Raw genomic sequence first — 15,753 nt, 5'->3', positions numbered from 1 at the left:
GCAGGGAGGCTGCCCATCCCTCTCACCCCTGCGACTATGGCCCTCTACCCACAACCAGTGCTCCCCTACCCACCTCTGGCCTCTCAGCCTATTTCATTCTGGTGCAAGAATCAGTTGCTGCCCTCAAAGGCCTGCTTCAAAGTCTGATGCCCCTGAAAACACACATCTTCCTGCACACAAAGAGGAGATGACTGACTGTCTTAGCCTGCTGAGAAAAGATACCCATGGGCAACCTGAGCTTAAAAAAAAAAAGGCAAAACAAACCCAAACGAAAACAGGTCAGCATGCAGCAAAACCCAAAGGTTTTCCAAGGTAGTGCATTCTGCATTTTAATGTGCAGACAAATCACCTGAGGCTCTTGTTAAAACTCAGATTCTGAGCCTGAGTGGCTCAGTCAGCTTTGTCTGACTTCAGCTCAGGTCATGAACTCATGGCTGGTGAGTTGGAGCCCTGTGTTGGGCTCTGTGCTGACAACTCAGAGCCTGGAGCCTGCTTCAGATTCTGTCTCCTCTCTCTGCCCCTCCCCCACTTATGCGCTCTCAAGCTCCCTCTCTCTCTCTCTCTCTCTCTCTCTCTCTCTTTCTCTCTCTCAAATACAAATAAACACAAAAATTTTTTTAAAAATTCAGATTCTGATTCAGGAACTCTCAGGTCATGCTGATGCTGCCAAACTACAAATCACACTTTGAGTAACAAGCCTAAGAGATAGCAAAGCAGGCAGCTGGGAGCACAGCATGGCCTCCCTCCAAAGACAGGACTGCACAGGGCCTTCCCTGAGTTTAGCCAAATGCCACCGGTGGCCAACAGGGCCACAGCCAGGACAAAGAGGCCAAGGGTTCCCATTGCTAGAGGTGTTCTCTGGGGGGGTTGGCCCTGGTGCTTACAGAACCCAGATCTCTACTGATACCCACCCCTAAGCCTCTCTGGTCCAACTTCCCTTCTCTTAACATATTTTATTTTTTTATTTTAAGTAGGTTCCGCATCCAACGTGGGGCTTGAACTCATGACCCCAAGATCAAGAGTCACACGTGCCACCCACTGAGCCAGCCAGGTGTCATCCCCTCAGTCTCCCTTCCCTTAAAACAAATTCTGGTTGGGGAACTTTTCTGTTTTTTTCTAATCCTCTGCTTCGCCTTTGTAATTATTAGCTCCTCAAAAAGAGAGAAAGACTTATCATCCTGATTGGTTAGAACCCAGACTATTCATTGGCCTTCAAGGTCAGCTTTGGCTGAACTTAACCCACTCCGTTCCCTCATGTAAACCTGGGCACTTCTTCCTCCTCACGTGGGTCTGGCAACAACTTGCTTTCTGTTTCACCTCTTCTACTCCTGCAGTAGGCTAGGGAGTTACCCAGGTCTGTTTTGCATGCCCAGACATCTTAGATTCACTTAGACCTTAAGGCCTAAGTCTCCTTCTCCATACAGTTATTCCCAAAATGCCTTGTACTAGAGGGTATCAGGTATTTGTCCAGAGGTTCCTCAGGACTCTTTAGTAGTAAGGGACAAAAACAAAGGGAAAAAAACTGACTCATGGGGCTTAAATAATCCAAAGGACTTTATTATAAAACCACCCAAAATGTCAAGGGGCAGGACTGGCTCTAGAACTAGGGCAGAGCACTAAGACGGGGAGGGAGCATGGAAAGGAGGATGGAGATTGGGTGAAGAGTACACTTGGAATCTCTCTGAACATGCCTGATGACAGAGACCACCAGAGTGCACAGGGTGTGGAAGGCACACAGGCCAAGGGAAAACTGACAGACACCCAGGCCTCCAGCACCAGTTGTAGGTTACCAGCTTGGTGACCTCAGTCTCTCTTTGCCTTGCCTCCCACCATGGCCTGTAAGCACCGGATCCACCTCTGTTCCATCCCCCTCTGCCTAAAAACCTTCCTGCCCATCCCCCTTTTCTCCTGTGACATTATATCACCCTTTAAGGTACCACTCATAGTCTGCCTAAATCACTGACAGAGGGACTTGGGCTCAGTCAGCCTGCCCACACTCTTACCCTCCAACACCATCACCTAACTCCTGGCATCACCTGCCCTCTGTGTTAGCCCTGATTGTTGCTGTAGACCTTTGACAGTCTGCCCCCTGGCTCCTCCAGACAGTCAGTTTGCTCAATTTATCTCTGAATACTAAGGCTTGGGACATAACCAGGCACACAGTAGGCATGCATAGTGAATGGACAAGGCGTGCATCCAGTCACAACAATTCTCTAATCAAAAAATTGATACAATGATATTTCCCTACTTCACACGGTTGTTTCAATAAGCAAGAGACAGTATTTGTGAGTACACAGTGTAGAAGGAAGGCATTTCTAATGATGACCGGATATAGGTGGGAGAGCTTAGTAAAGCCACTCCACATTGGTTTCCAGTCCAAGGCCCAGTCTCATCTCCCCCAAGGCCCCAAACTCTTTTTTTCATCCTGACTCTTGATTACCTAATAAAGGATGTTCCAAAGATCACAAGTCAAAGTGCTGGCTCTGTAACACATGAGATCTACAGCTGTAGAAGTAAAAGAAGATAGGAAAGAAAGTACAAATGGTACTGTTTTGATCCTAATTACACAGATTAATCAATCCAAGCATAAGAGTATGATGAAACCCATCTTGTTACAGGATCATCAACTAGCAAAAACAATCACAATAGGAGACGGCACTTATGACCATTCTTTATTTTCGCATTAGCAAAACTCTTGAAATAGCTTTGCTCAACCCCCAGCCCCAGGCTCAGAGAGCAGTCATTGTTCTGGCCAGTAAATCTGGCTGAACTAAACATGGTAGAGTCAAGTCAAGTCAACTGTGTGTGTGTGTGTGTACCAGAGACTGAGAGACTGAGAGACACAGAGACAGAAACAGAGTTATGCAGGTAGAGACAAAGAAACTGAAACAGAGATCCAAGGTACTCAGGTAGCAAAACATACTTGGAGAGAGAGCAAGACAGCATGATTTGGGACAGAGACAGAAATAGGGACAGAGATCACACAGAAAGATACACACACACACACACACACACACACACACACACACACAGCACTTTACTAGGTTGATGTGAAACACCACCAGGAACATATTGCTAGTTGAACAAAGTTACTGGTCTCTTGCAACAAGAAGACCACACATGATAGGGGACTTGGAAGCACTGGCCTTACTGCAACAAGTACCAAAAAACACAACTTTGATCACAGAAGTGTTTTTGTTGCCGTTTGGCTGGTAGGAATCAATAACTGTGATAAGTTATCAATAATCATGATAAATGTAACAGGGATAAATTCACCTACTTTAAAAAGCCTCTCAGGTTATATTTAAAAAAAAAAGAAAATAACACTCTTTTAAAGAATATAGCATACCAAAACAACGCAGGAAGTAGAATCAAGGGAAAAAATGTATCATGTAAATGCTAATAAAAAAAAAAAGTATGTATATAGTATTAGTATTAGTCAAAACAGAATTCAAAGTAAAAATCACAAACTGGGACAGAGAAGGATATTTGATAAGAGGTATGATATGAGGATTATATATCTTATTAAAGAAAAACCATGGCGGGGGGTGCCTGCGTGGCTCAATCAGTTAAGCATCCAACTTTGGCTCAAGGTATGATCTCATGGTTGGTGAGTTCAAGCCCTGCACTGGGCTCTCTATTGTCAGCGCAGAGCCTGCTTCAGATCCTCTGTCCCCCACCCCCCCCCCAATCTGTCCCTCTGCTGCTCACTTGCTCTCTCTCAAAAATAAATAAACATCAAAAAAAAAAAAAAAAAAGAAAAAAAGAAAACATGGCAGTCATGAACTAAACTATAAGCACTAAACAACATGTTTTGCAAAATATGAAATAAAACTGGTTGATATAAAAGGCCCAGAAATATTGGTTTCTCTCAAATTGGCAGATCATGTGGTTTAAAATAAAAAGCAATGACATAGATCAGAAAGAAAACAGAGAACTAGAACCACTCTACAGACCAATTAGACCTAACAGACATACACAGAACACTCCACCCAGTAACAGAAAACATACACTCTTCTCAAATGCACATGGAACATGCTCCACAACAGACCACATATTAGGCCACAAAACAAGTCTTAAAAAATTTAAGATTGAAATTATACAAACATCTTTTCCAATCACAAACAGAATGAAACTAAAAATCAAGAGCACAAGGGAAACAGAAAACTTCAAAAATATGTGGAAATTAACACAGTTTTTAAACTTCCAAGGAGTAAGCCATAAGAGAAATTAGAAAATACCCTGAAATAAATAAAAATGCAAACACAACATAACAAAATGTAGAGGGTGCAGTGAAGGCAGTGCTAAGGGGGAAGTTTATAGTTGTAAATGTTAAATGTGTACATTAAAAAAGATCTCAATTCAACAACATAAATTTACACATGAAGAAAGTCAAAAAACAAAACTTCCCACATCTAAACCCAAAGCTGGCAGAAGCAAGGAAATAATACAGATTAGAGAAGAGATAAATGAAATAGAGAATAGAAAAATAATAGAAAAAAATCAGTGAAATTAAGAGTTGGTTTTTGAAAGATCAACAAAATTGGCAAAGTCTTAGCTGGATTAACTAAGAAAAAAAGAGAGAAGACTATATAACAAAAACAAGAAATGAAAAAGGGTATTACAAATGATGCCACATAAAAAGGATTACAAAAAATTCTATGAACAATCATATATCAAAGAATTGGATAATTTAGAAGAAATAGATTAATTCCTAGAAATATACAGCATACCATCTGAATCATGAAGAAACAGAAAATCTGAGCAGACCAGTAACAACTAAGGTTAAATCACTAATCAAAAACCTTTCCCAAAAGAAAAGCCAAGCACCAAATAGCTCACTGGAGAATTCTGCCAAATATTTATGGAAAACTTAACACCAATTCCCCTGAAACTCTTCCAAACAACTGAATAGGAGGGAACGCTTCCAAGTTCATTCTATGAAGCCAGCATTACCCTGAAACCAAAGCCAGACAAACACTTATAAGAAAAGTACACACCAATATCCCTGCTCAACAAAATACTAGCAAACTGAATTCAACAGCACATTAAGAGCATTATATACCACAACCAAATAGGACTTATGCCTTAAATGCAAGGATGGTTCAACATACAAAAATCAATCAATGTAATACATTGACAAAGTGAAGGACAAAAACAATGTGATATCTCAACTGATGCAGAAAAAAACATTTGACAAGCTTCAATACCTTTTCATGATAAAAATATATATATACAACAAACTAGGAATAGAAAGAAAGTACTGCAACATAACAAAGGCCACTTATTATAAGCCTACAGCAAACACCATACTCAGCAGTGAAAAACTGAAAGCTTTTCCCTCTAAGATCAGGAACAAAGCAAGCATGCCCATTCTCACCACATCTGTTCGAAAAAGTATTGGAAGTCTTAGCCAGAGCGATTAGTCAAGAAAAAGAAATAAAAGGCATCCAAATTGGAAAGAAAGAAGTAAAATTACCTCTGTCCCCAGGAAATATATATGCTTTTATATGTAGAAACTCTAAACATTCCACACACCCCCAAAAGTTAGAATAAACAAATTCAGCAAAGCTGCAGAATATAAACCAACACACAAAAATCAGTTGCATTTCTATATACTAACAATGAGCAATCCCAAAAGATATTTAAAAAAAATTCCTTTTACAGTAGCACCAAAAAGAACAAAACACCTAGCAATAAACTTAACCAAGAAGGTGAAAGACTTGTACACTGTAAACTACAAAACACTGCTGAGAAAATTAAAGATGGCATAAAAAAATGAAAACACATCTCATGTTCATGAATTAGAAAACTTAATATTGTTAAGATGTTCATATTACTCAAAGCAATCTACAAATTCAGTGTAATCCCTACCAAAATACCAGCAGAATTTTTAGAGAAATAGAAAAATACACCCTAAAATTCATATGCAGTCTCAACAGACCATGAATAGCCTAACAATTCTGAAAAATAAAAACAAAGTTGCAGATCTCACACTTCCTGGTTTCAAAATATATTACAAAGCTACAGTAATCAAAACAGTGTGATGCTAGCAAGCATAAAGGCAGACCCATAAATCAATTAATAGAGATCCCAGAAATTAATGCTCATATATATGGTCAAATGATCTTAGACAGGGTGCCAAGACCACTCATGTGGGGAAAGGATGGTCTGTTCAACAAACGGTGGTGGAAAAATTGAGTATCCACATGCAAAAAAATAAAGTTGAACCTTGAACTTACAGATACAAAAATTACTAAAAATGGATTAAAGACCTCAATGTAAGACCTAAAACTATTAAAATCCTAGAAGGAAACATTAGGGAAACTTTCATGACATTGGATTTGGCAATGATTTCTTTTTTTTTTTAATGTTTATTTATTTCTGAGACAGACAGAGACAGAGCATGAGTGGGGGAGGGGCAGAGAAGCAGGCTTCAGGCTCCGAGCTGTTAGCACAGAGCCCGACACAGGGCTTGAACCCACAAACCGTGAGACCATGACCCGAGCCGAAGTTGGTCGCTCAACCAACTGAGCCACCCTGGCACCCGGCAATGATTTCTTAAACATGGCATCAAAAGAATAGGCAACAAAAGGAAAAATAGACAGATGGGATTATCTCCAAGTTCAAAACTTTTGTGCATCAAAGGACATAATCAACAGAGTGAAGAGACAACCTAAAAAATAGAAGAAAATACTTGCAAGTCACATTATCTGATAAGGGTCTAGTTTCCAGAATACATAAAGAACTCCTATAATTCAACATGAAAAGAATCAAGGGGTGCCTGAGTGGCTCAGTCAGTTGAGTGTCTGACTTTGATTGTGGCCCAGGTCATGATCTCACGGTTCGTGGGTTCCAGCCCCATGTTGGGCTGTGTGTTGGCAATGCAGGGCCTGCTTGGGATTCTCTCTCTCTCCCTCTCTGTCCCTTCACTGCTTTGCATTTTCTCTCAAAAATAAATAAATAAACTTAAAAAATTTTTTTAAAATCAAATAACCCAATTAAAAAATGGGCAAAGCACTAAAACAGATATTTCTCCAAAGATGAAGCACAATGGCCGATAAGCATATGAAAAGATGTTCAACATCATGAATTATCAGAGAAATGCATTTCAAAACCATAGTGAGATATCACCTCACAGTCATTAAAATGATGATTATCAAAAAAATAAAAAAGAACCCAGAAAATAACAAGTTATTGGTGAGGATGTGGGATAAAGAACCCCTACAACCCAACACCCCAAAAACAAATAATCCAATTAAAAATTAGGCAGAAGGCATGAATAGACATTTCTCCGAGTAAGACATACAGATGGCCAACAGTCACATGAAAAGATGCTCAACATCATTCATCAACAGGGTAATGCATATCAAAACCACAAAGAGATATCACCTCACACCTGTCAAAATGGCTAAAATAAAAAATGTAAGTGTTGGCAAGGATGTGGAAAAAAAGGAACCCTCATGAACAGTTAGAAATGCAAACTGGTACAGCCACTATGGAAAACAGTATGAAAGTTCCTCAAAAAATTAAAAAGAGAATTACCAGATGATCTGGTAAATACTGGGTATTTACCCAAAGAATATGAAAACACTAATTCAAAAAAGAGTATGTACCCTGTGTTTATTGCAACATTATTTATAGTAGCCAAATTATGGAAACAGCCCAAGTGTCCAGTGATAGAGGAATAGATAAAGAAGATATGGTGTGTGTACACACACACACACACACACACACACACACACACACACACAATGGAATAGTATTCAGCCATAAAAAAGTACAAAATCTTGTCATTTGCAACAGCATGGACAGATCTAGAGAGTATAATGCTAAGCAAAATAAGCCAGAGAAAGAAAAATACCATATGATTTCACTCATATGTGGAATTTGAGAAGCAAAACAAATAAAAAAAAAGACACAAACCAAAAAAAAAACCCAAAACCCAACAGACTCTTAACTATAGAGAACAAACTGACGGTTACCAAAGGGGAGGTTGGTGGGGGGATGGGTGAAATAGTTGAAGGAGATTAAGAGTACACTTATCATGATGAGCACTGAGTAATATATAGAATTGATGAATCACTATATTGTACACCTGAAACTAATACTAATACTGTATGTTAACTGTATTAGAATTAAAATTTTTAAAAATAAATAAAAATTAAAAAAATAAAGTAATGGCAAAAAAAAAAGACAATAACAAGGATGTGAAGAAACTGGAACCCTCACATATTGCTAGTGGGAATGTAACATCATGGAGCCACTTCAGAAATAGTTTGAAAGTTTTCCAAAATGCTGAGCAAAGAGTTACTACATGACTCAGCAAGCCTACTCATTGGGTATACACCCAAGAGAAATAAAATGTCCACACAAAAACTTGTATACAAATGCTTGTAGTAACATAATTTATAATATCTAAAAGGGTAAATAACCCAATGTCCACCAAATGATGACTGTACAAATAAAATGCGGTATATCCATACAATGAAATGTTATTCAGCTATAAAAAGGAAGGAAATACTGATACATAATACATGATACATCATGTATGAACCTTGAAAACATGTTGTTATGGAAGCCAGTCACAAAAGACCACATGTTGTATAATCTCATTTAGATAAATCTGTAGAGACAAAAGTTAATCAGTGGTTGCTTATGTGGGGGAAAGGGAGAATAGGAAATGACTCGTAAGGGTTCAAGGTTTCTTTTTGGGACTATGAACATGATCTAAAATTAGATTATGATAATGGTTGCAGAACCCTGTAAATACACAAAAATCACTGAACTGTTAGAATGTTCATTAAACAGATGAACATTATGTCATACAAATTCTCAGTAAAGTTGTTAAAAATCAGTATCTCCATATACCTGCAATAGTTACAAAATTAAATCTTAAGAGAAGATACATTTACAATAATATGAATACATATCAAGAACCTAGGAGTAAATCTAACAGAGTATTTGCAAGACCTCTCTATAGAAAATGATCAAACTTTGTTAAGAGAATATCAGAAGACCTAAAAAGAAATGTCATGATCACTGGCTAAAAACTTCTATTGGAAGGATGGACTTCCAGTTTCTGGTTTGGTGTGCAGAGAGTCTAGAAGTCATCATCCCTATTTCACACAAGAAAAATGTTGAACAAGCTGAAAATCAACAACTGTTCTTAGATCCACAGAGAACTGAGGTCATACAGTAAACTGCTGCCCTGAAAAACGAAGTGAATACAGAATCAGAGCTTACCAGAAGAATCCTAGGAGCAAAAGTCTACAGCAGGAGCCAGCACTGGTAGGAACACTTAAAATATAATTGACAAATTTCTGTAAGCCCTGAACAGACAAGCTGGAGAGCTAAGAACTCTTGAGGGGGCAGTCTTGGGATCGCCAAACTTTTAGGAGTTTTACCTCCAGAACCCCATCAGGTTCTCACTATGAAGACTGGAGAAGGGTCCCCTTTGTGCTTCTGGCAGTGGGGAGGAGGAAAAGTAACTATTCCGGAATATGCCCAGAGTCCTCTGTTCTCCTTAACATGGCCTGCCATCAAGGGAAACTATTTTACAAGAGCCTAATGACTTGAGTTTTGCCAAAGTCTAACAGACTTGGGGAAAGGGAAGTACCCAACACCAGTCCCACTACCTTTCCTGTCTCACTTAAGGTGTTAGGGAGCTGTGATATACTTGTAAAGCCCAGGATCACAGACCCACTAAAAGACTGAGACCTAACCATGAGACTACAAAGTGTTTCCCCCTTCCCCACACCTTACCACCACATCAACAGAACTCCTATACAATAAGGGGATTACAGCTAAAAGACTGCAAGCCTCAAATCCTCTTGAAGGAGTCTCTGGGGAAATCTAAAATCAACAGGGGAGACAAGAACACTAGAGGAAATTTTAGCCTCTGACACCACAGCTATAGCAAGCAGTAAATACAGCCAAACTCCCGGCCAGATAAATGAAACACCTCATACTAATGCCCTATCAGTTCCTTTTACACAATGCATCATGTCTGGCTTTCAACAAAAGATTCCAAGTCATGCTAAAAGGCAAAAAACAGTCTGAAAAGAAAGAAAACATCAGAACCAGCCTCAGATATGGCAGAGATTTTGATATTATCAGACTAGACATTTAAAATAATGATTAGTATGCTGAGGGCTCTAATGGAAAAAAAGGACATGTAGGAACAGATGGGTAATGTAAACAGAGAGACGGAAACTCTAAGATAGAATCAAAAGGAAATGAGAAATCAAATACACACTAACCGAAATGAAGAATGCCTTTGATGGGTTCATCAGTAGACTGGATATGACCAAGCAAAGAATCAGTGAGCATGAAAATAATTAATAGAAAGTTTCTAAACTGAAAATCAAAAAGTAAAAAGAATGAAAAAAAGCAGTCTACAATATCCAAGAATTTTGGGACAATTACAAATTTCTTGGTAGAACTTGACAAACGAATTCTAAAATATACAGAGAAATACAAAGTTCTAAGAGCCAAGATCTCTTAAAGTAGAAAAGCTTGCCCTATCGTAATTTAAAAAAAAAATTTTTAATGTTTACTTATTTTTGAAGGAGAGAGAGACAAAGCGTGAGTGGGGGAGGAGCAGAGAGAGAGGAAGACACAGAATCTGAAGCAGGATCCAGGCTCCGAGCTGGCAGCACAGAGCCGCCTGTGGGGCTCCAACTCAAGAGCTGTGAGATCATGACCTGAGCCAAAATCGGAGGCTTAACTGACTGAACCACCCAGGCACCCCTTGTCCTATCAGAATTTAAGACACTGCAAAGCAATTTTAGCACAGTGTATATACAGAGTCCATTAACACATATAAGACAATGGTAGTCCTACAGAACAATGAAGAATGAATGTCCTTTTGATTAATTATTCTGGAACTATAAAATGCCCATATGAAATACAAAAGAAACTGAACTCCTCTATCAATCCACGCACAAAAATCACTTTCAGGTGGATTATGAACCTAAATGTTGAACCTGAAACAATGAAGATTTTAGATTATATAGAAGAGTATCTTTTAACTGCAGGATAAAGATTTTTTTTTTTTAAGTAAGGCATACAAACCACTATCACAAAGGCAAAGATTGATAAATCTGACATTACGGAAAAGAATTTGTTCATCAAAAGATGCTGTCAAGCAGTGAAGAGGCAAGCACAGAGTATGAGAAACTATTTGTAAAATATATAACTGACAAAGGGCTATATATGTGATAGAGACATCACTATACTCCTCCCATCTGACTGGTTGAAATGTAAAAGTTTCACAAGATCAGTGAGATAGAAAGATCACCAGTGCACAACAGATTATGAAAAGCTGCAGAATGGAATACATACTAAACAAATAAACAGTGGTAACCGATGATGGGAAATATGAAGGCCATGCCGGAATAACTCATTGGCTTACAGCCAGTCTGCCTAACAACTGTAGAGAGCCAGTTATCCCACGTGAATGCAAATTCAGATGTAAACAGCACTTCAAGGAACTGGCCTAGTTCTTGGAAACAACATCTGAAGGCTAAGGTGGAGAGCCTGAAATTCCCTCCCATTCATTCAGCCCCATGAAGACTGTAGAAAGTTCCCCTGACATGGGCACCAGAGTTTTCTTCCTTTGCCCCAGGCAGTGAGATGGGCCTTTCACAGGGGAAGGTAGACAGGACAAGGTAGCCTTTTATTAGCTGTGAAAACCAGTTTATTTTCTGGGAAGGACTTCTGCTAGGTATGTGTGATGAATTAATGATTCTTGCTAAATGAAATATAAGAGAAAGGCTGGTTATGGTTCCTTTAGTTACACCAAGGCAATTTGTAAAGAAACCAGTGGAACCAGTTGTTTTGCCTTTTAATCCAATCAAATAAGTGACTTGTCTTACATTTGGAACATTCTTATCTCTTCCTACAAGTTGGGGGAAACAAATACTCTGAGAGAGGTTTCCTACTTTTGAAAGCAAAGGACAAATATGGGCTTCCTGTCAGGGATTTAGACCATTAGAAGACACAGAAGTCCAGAATAGGTAAGAGGACAGAGAAATGCCAACTGAGGCAATGGTTAGAAAGGGCTTCCCACAGCATAGGATGTAATGAGCACTGAGTGGATGGTAGTGATAATGACGGTGGTGAGGGTGGTGAGGGTGGTGGTTGTGATGGTGCCAATGGCCCTGAGGATGGGGGTGGTGTGGTGGCTAGTGGTAGGGGAACTGATAATGGTGGTGCTTACCAGTGCTGGTGGAAGAGACAATGTTGATGACAAAGATGAAGAGTAGAGCAGGTTAGGAGAGTGGAGGCCAGTGAGGGTAGATGGTTGGTGATGGTGGTGGTAGCAGCACTGATGGTGATGAAAAGTCCTTGATCTTCCAGGGAAGGAATGCAGCTGGGTCCATCAAGGCTATAACAGCTAGCACAAAGAAGCCCAGAAAGACCTACACCACCCTGCCAGAGCCAGGGAGCCGAGCGCAGGATGGAAAGTTTGGTTCCAAGTAAAGGCACAAGTTGTACGCTGCAAAGTTAATTATTCTGATCAGGTCTTAAAAGAACATGAAAGTGGGAATAATGTGCAGTGTCCTCATGATTACTATGAAAACCCTCTAGGCAAGAGTGGATGGGCAAGAGAGGTTTCCCAACACTCACCCTCTTTCCTCCCTCATCCAATCCACCCCACATCCTGCAGATGCTCCCTCCTCAGGCCTTCCCTGTCTCACTTCAGGCTCTATCTCTGCTCACATTGGCATCTGGCTCCCTGTGGCATCCCATGGTCCAGTGCCTTCCAATTTGCAGTTTTCCACAGTTGGAAACCCAACTCTCTCAGCCAGGAGGCTTAGAGAAAGATCTAGAGAGGGAAAGGAAGTTTTTGCACTGATGTCATAAGGCACTTGCCTGGAGAGAAGAAACACGAATACCTCATGCCTCCTTGATGTCCCACCATGAGTCACAGACCTCATAGCCCAAAGGGTCTGGGAGGAGCCAGGTAGAGATTCTAGGGTCTGACTGGGCCCTGCCCCACAAGGCCATTACCCCTCTGGGCAAGGATACCTTGTGCTAACTGAAATCAGTCTCCATGCACAGTTCCCAGGAATCTAGGTCAGACCTCCTAGGCCACAGAGCCAGCCTGCACCTCTCACATGAGCACACCACTGTAGCTGAAAGGAGCAGCCTGGGTTTGGTCCCAGAGCTTGGTGACTGGCAGATGTGACAACATTCCCATCACCAGCAAGTGGGACTTCCAGGTTGTTCTGCAGGCCCAGTACACAGAGGTCATGTCAGCTCTGGGAGGGCTGGGAATCCTGGATGGGCAGAAAAGATCTGCCCCATCCCTAAGGTCTGGCCATACCTCTCCAGGAAGCCTGATTCACCCATCTGGGCACCTGTTCCACTTTCTCAGAGAAGACCTGGTAAGTGTCTCACTCTCACACGTTCTCTCTTCTGGGTTGTATCAATAAACGAGTCAGCAACAAGCATCTGGGGTTTCATGGCTTACCAAGGCTCTCCCATCACTCTGCCTCCTAGACTGAGCTGCCCACATCCCAGGATCCTGTGCCCCTTCCCCATCTGTGCTTAGGGAATTCCGACATGAATTTCTGCTCAAAGATTTGAGATGGGGCTAAGTTAAGCAATAAAACTTTTTAAAAATGTTAAGCACAGATGAAACATAAAGCAAAAGCAAGCTTCCTCGAATTTAGAGCAGAGACTGAGAATTCTCATGCTTGCTAGAGACCCTTAGGAGCATGCTTCCAGACACCCACGGTTCACTCCACTGGGTGCCTAGGTGCTCCCCATGGAAGAGTATGAGAGTATTGTTAGACGTCATCACATTGAACCTCGACTATTAGCCCCACTATACCCACTCTCCTGGGGCAGACACTTGGGGTGGCCATGGGATTTGCCCAAGGTCCCAGAGCTATCAGAAAACATGAGTGTGTGGCTCCCAGCACGGTGTCTTTCCAGCAGAGCAGATCCCAGGGCTACCCATGGTCAGGTCCCACATCTAGCTCATGAGCTGGCACATCCGCTCTTCTGGCACCTCCTCTCCAGGCCACGGATGGGCCATGGCAGTGCCAAGGGTATGTAGAAGGCCTCAAGTTCCTCACCTCCACAAACCACCCCAATCCACTGCAACAGAGATAATCACATGAAATTGGAGGTTTTCTCAGGATTTTGTAAGGTATGAATCCAAAGGCCTTTAGAAAACTTGGCTATTTTGTGGACCTCTGAGATCACAGGAGGAAACGAGCACCTGCTATATGAACCTAGCTTCATGACAAGTGTCCCAGTTCCCTCTACCCAGAACGCTGCCCCTAGACATTCTGGCACTGACATGAGTGGGGTCATTTCATTTTTTGTCCTCAGAGCATTGCACCCTTTTCAGTGGAATATATTATCCACTGTAATTAATTTCTCCTTTACTTTTAACAAGTGAGACTACAGACAGTTTAAGCAGGATTCACCTTATTCCTGCCCCTCCACGAAGCCTCCAACAGGACCCATGACTTTCTGACCACTCTTGAAAAACAGAAAGCTTTTAGTCTCAAGAATCTTGTAATTAATATGACCAATCTACTGAAGTAATCAAATTCTCTTTACTGTCAGCTTCTCCTGCACGACCAGGCAAACAGTGCTCATGGAATGGATTCTCTGACCCTAAAACAGAGGTATTTCATGCTGTACTGCTTGTCTCACAGCAGTTGAGGTGTAAAATGAGGACAGAGGCTCACAGTTTGTCACTTCCTGAATGTATGGTCCTGTAGTATATCTCTAAACTTTGCATACAATGATCTCTCTGGCCTGACAACTCCTCCCAAATCCCCTTCCCCTGACCAACTCTATTCTTCCTCAAAACTTAGCTTCTGGGAAGCCCTCCTGGCACCTTCATGCTGAATTTGGGGCCCATCCTTCCTGCTGCCCTCTCTTGGAGCTTGACCACATCGTGCTTGTGTGTTCTTATCATCTCCTGAGATCCACCATCACATTCTGCAGTGCTGTTAGCTGGAAAAAAAGAAAGAGAAAGGGAGGAATGTAATGGTCTTTATAAATGGCCATGAGAATTAGCAATGTGAGGTTGGCATTATCTGCAGTAAGTGAGAAAGGGGAGAGGCAAGGAATGCAAGCGTAAAATGGAAGAGGCAGGGTGGGAGAGAAAGGGACAGTGGAGATCCAGAAACAGAATGGTTTTATGGAGGACAGAAGGTGAAGGTCAAGTTCCCCAGATCCACAACCTTCCCATAAGAGGGTGCAAAGTGGCTGGGGGTCAGCTGCTTCCTGGGCCTCCTACTGACCAACAGGAGGAAAGAAGAGGGAATAGGGTTGGAGGGCTGGTCAGCTCCTCTTTTTCTCTGCTCCTCACTCTCCCTCTTGGGTACTGTGGCCCCAGCCCTTTTGGGGCTGGCCTGTAGACAAGTGAGAATAAGACTATCTCCAAAGAAACTCTCTCAAATGCTTGCTTGCTTGCTTGCTCTTCCCTCATATTCTTGAAATGGAACACTCCTTGGACATTTTCTTTATAAACTCTGCATGTGGTAGTCTGTCTTAGACTTGCTAGGAATCTGTGATTTCTCAGATTCACTCAAGAATGAGACAAGTGTCTGATTACACTAGTTAAAAAATGGCAAAAGGAAATAAAAATTACAGCATTAAGCATGGAAGAGGGGGGACACCAGTGGAGCTTGAAGAAAATCAGATGGATCTATCCTGACTGGCAAAGCAGAGCAGAGGAGGTGGCCATGGAGTCAGGTGCCTAGGAGGTGAGAACCACTG

Source organism: Leopardus geoffroyi, chromosome C2, assembly GCF_018350155.1.
Source record: "Leopardus geoffroyi isolate Oge1 chromosome C2, O.geoffroyi_Oge1_pat1.0, whole genome shotgun sequence".
Taxonomy (NCBI): Eukaryota; Metazoa; Chordata; class Mammalia; order Carnivora; family Felidae; genus Leopardus; species Leopardus geoffroyi.
Note: the sequence above shows the minus strand (reverse complement) of the source record.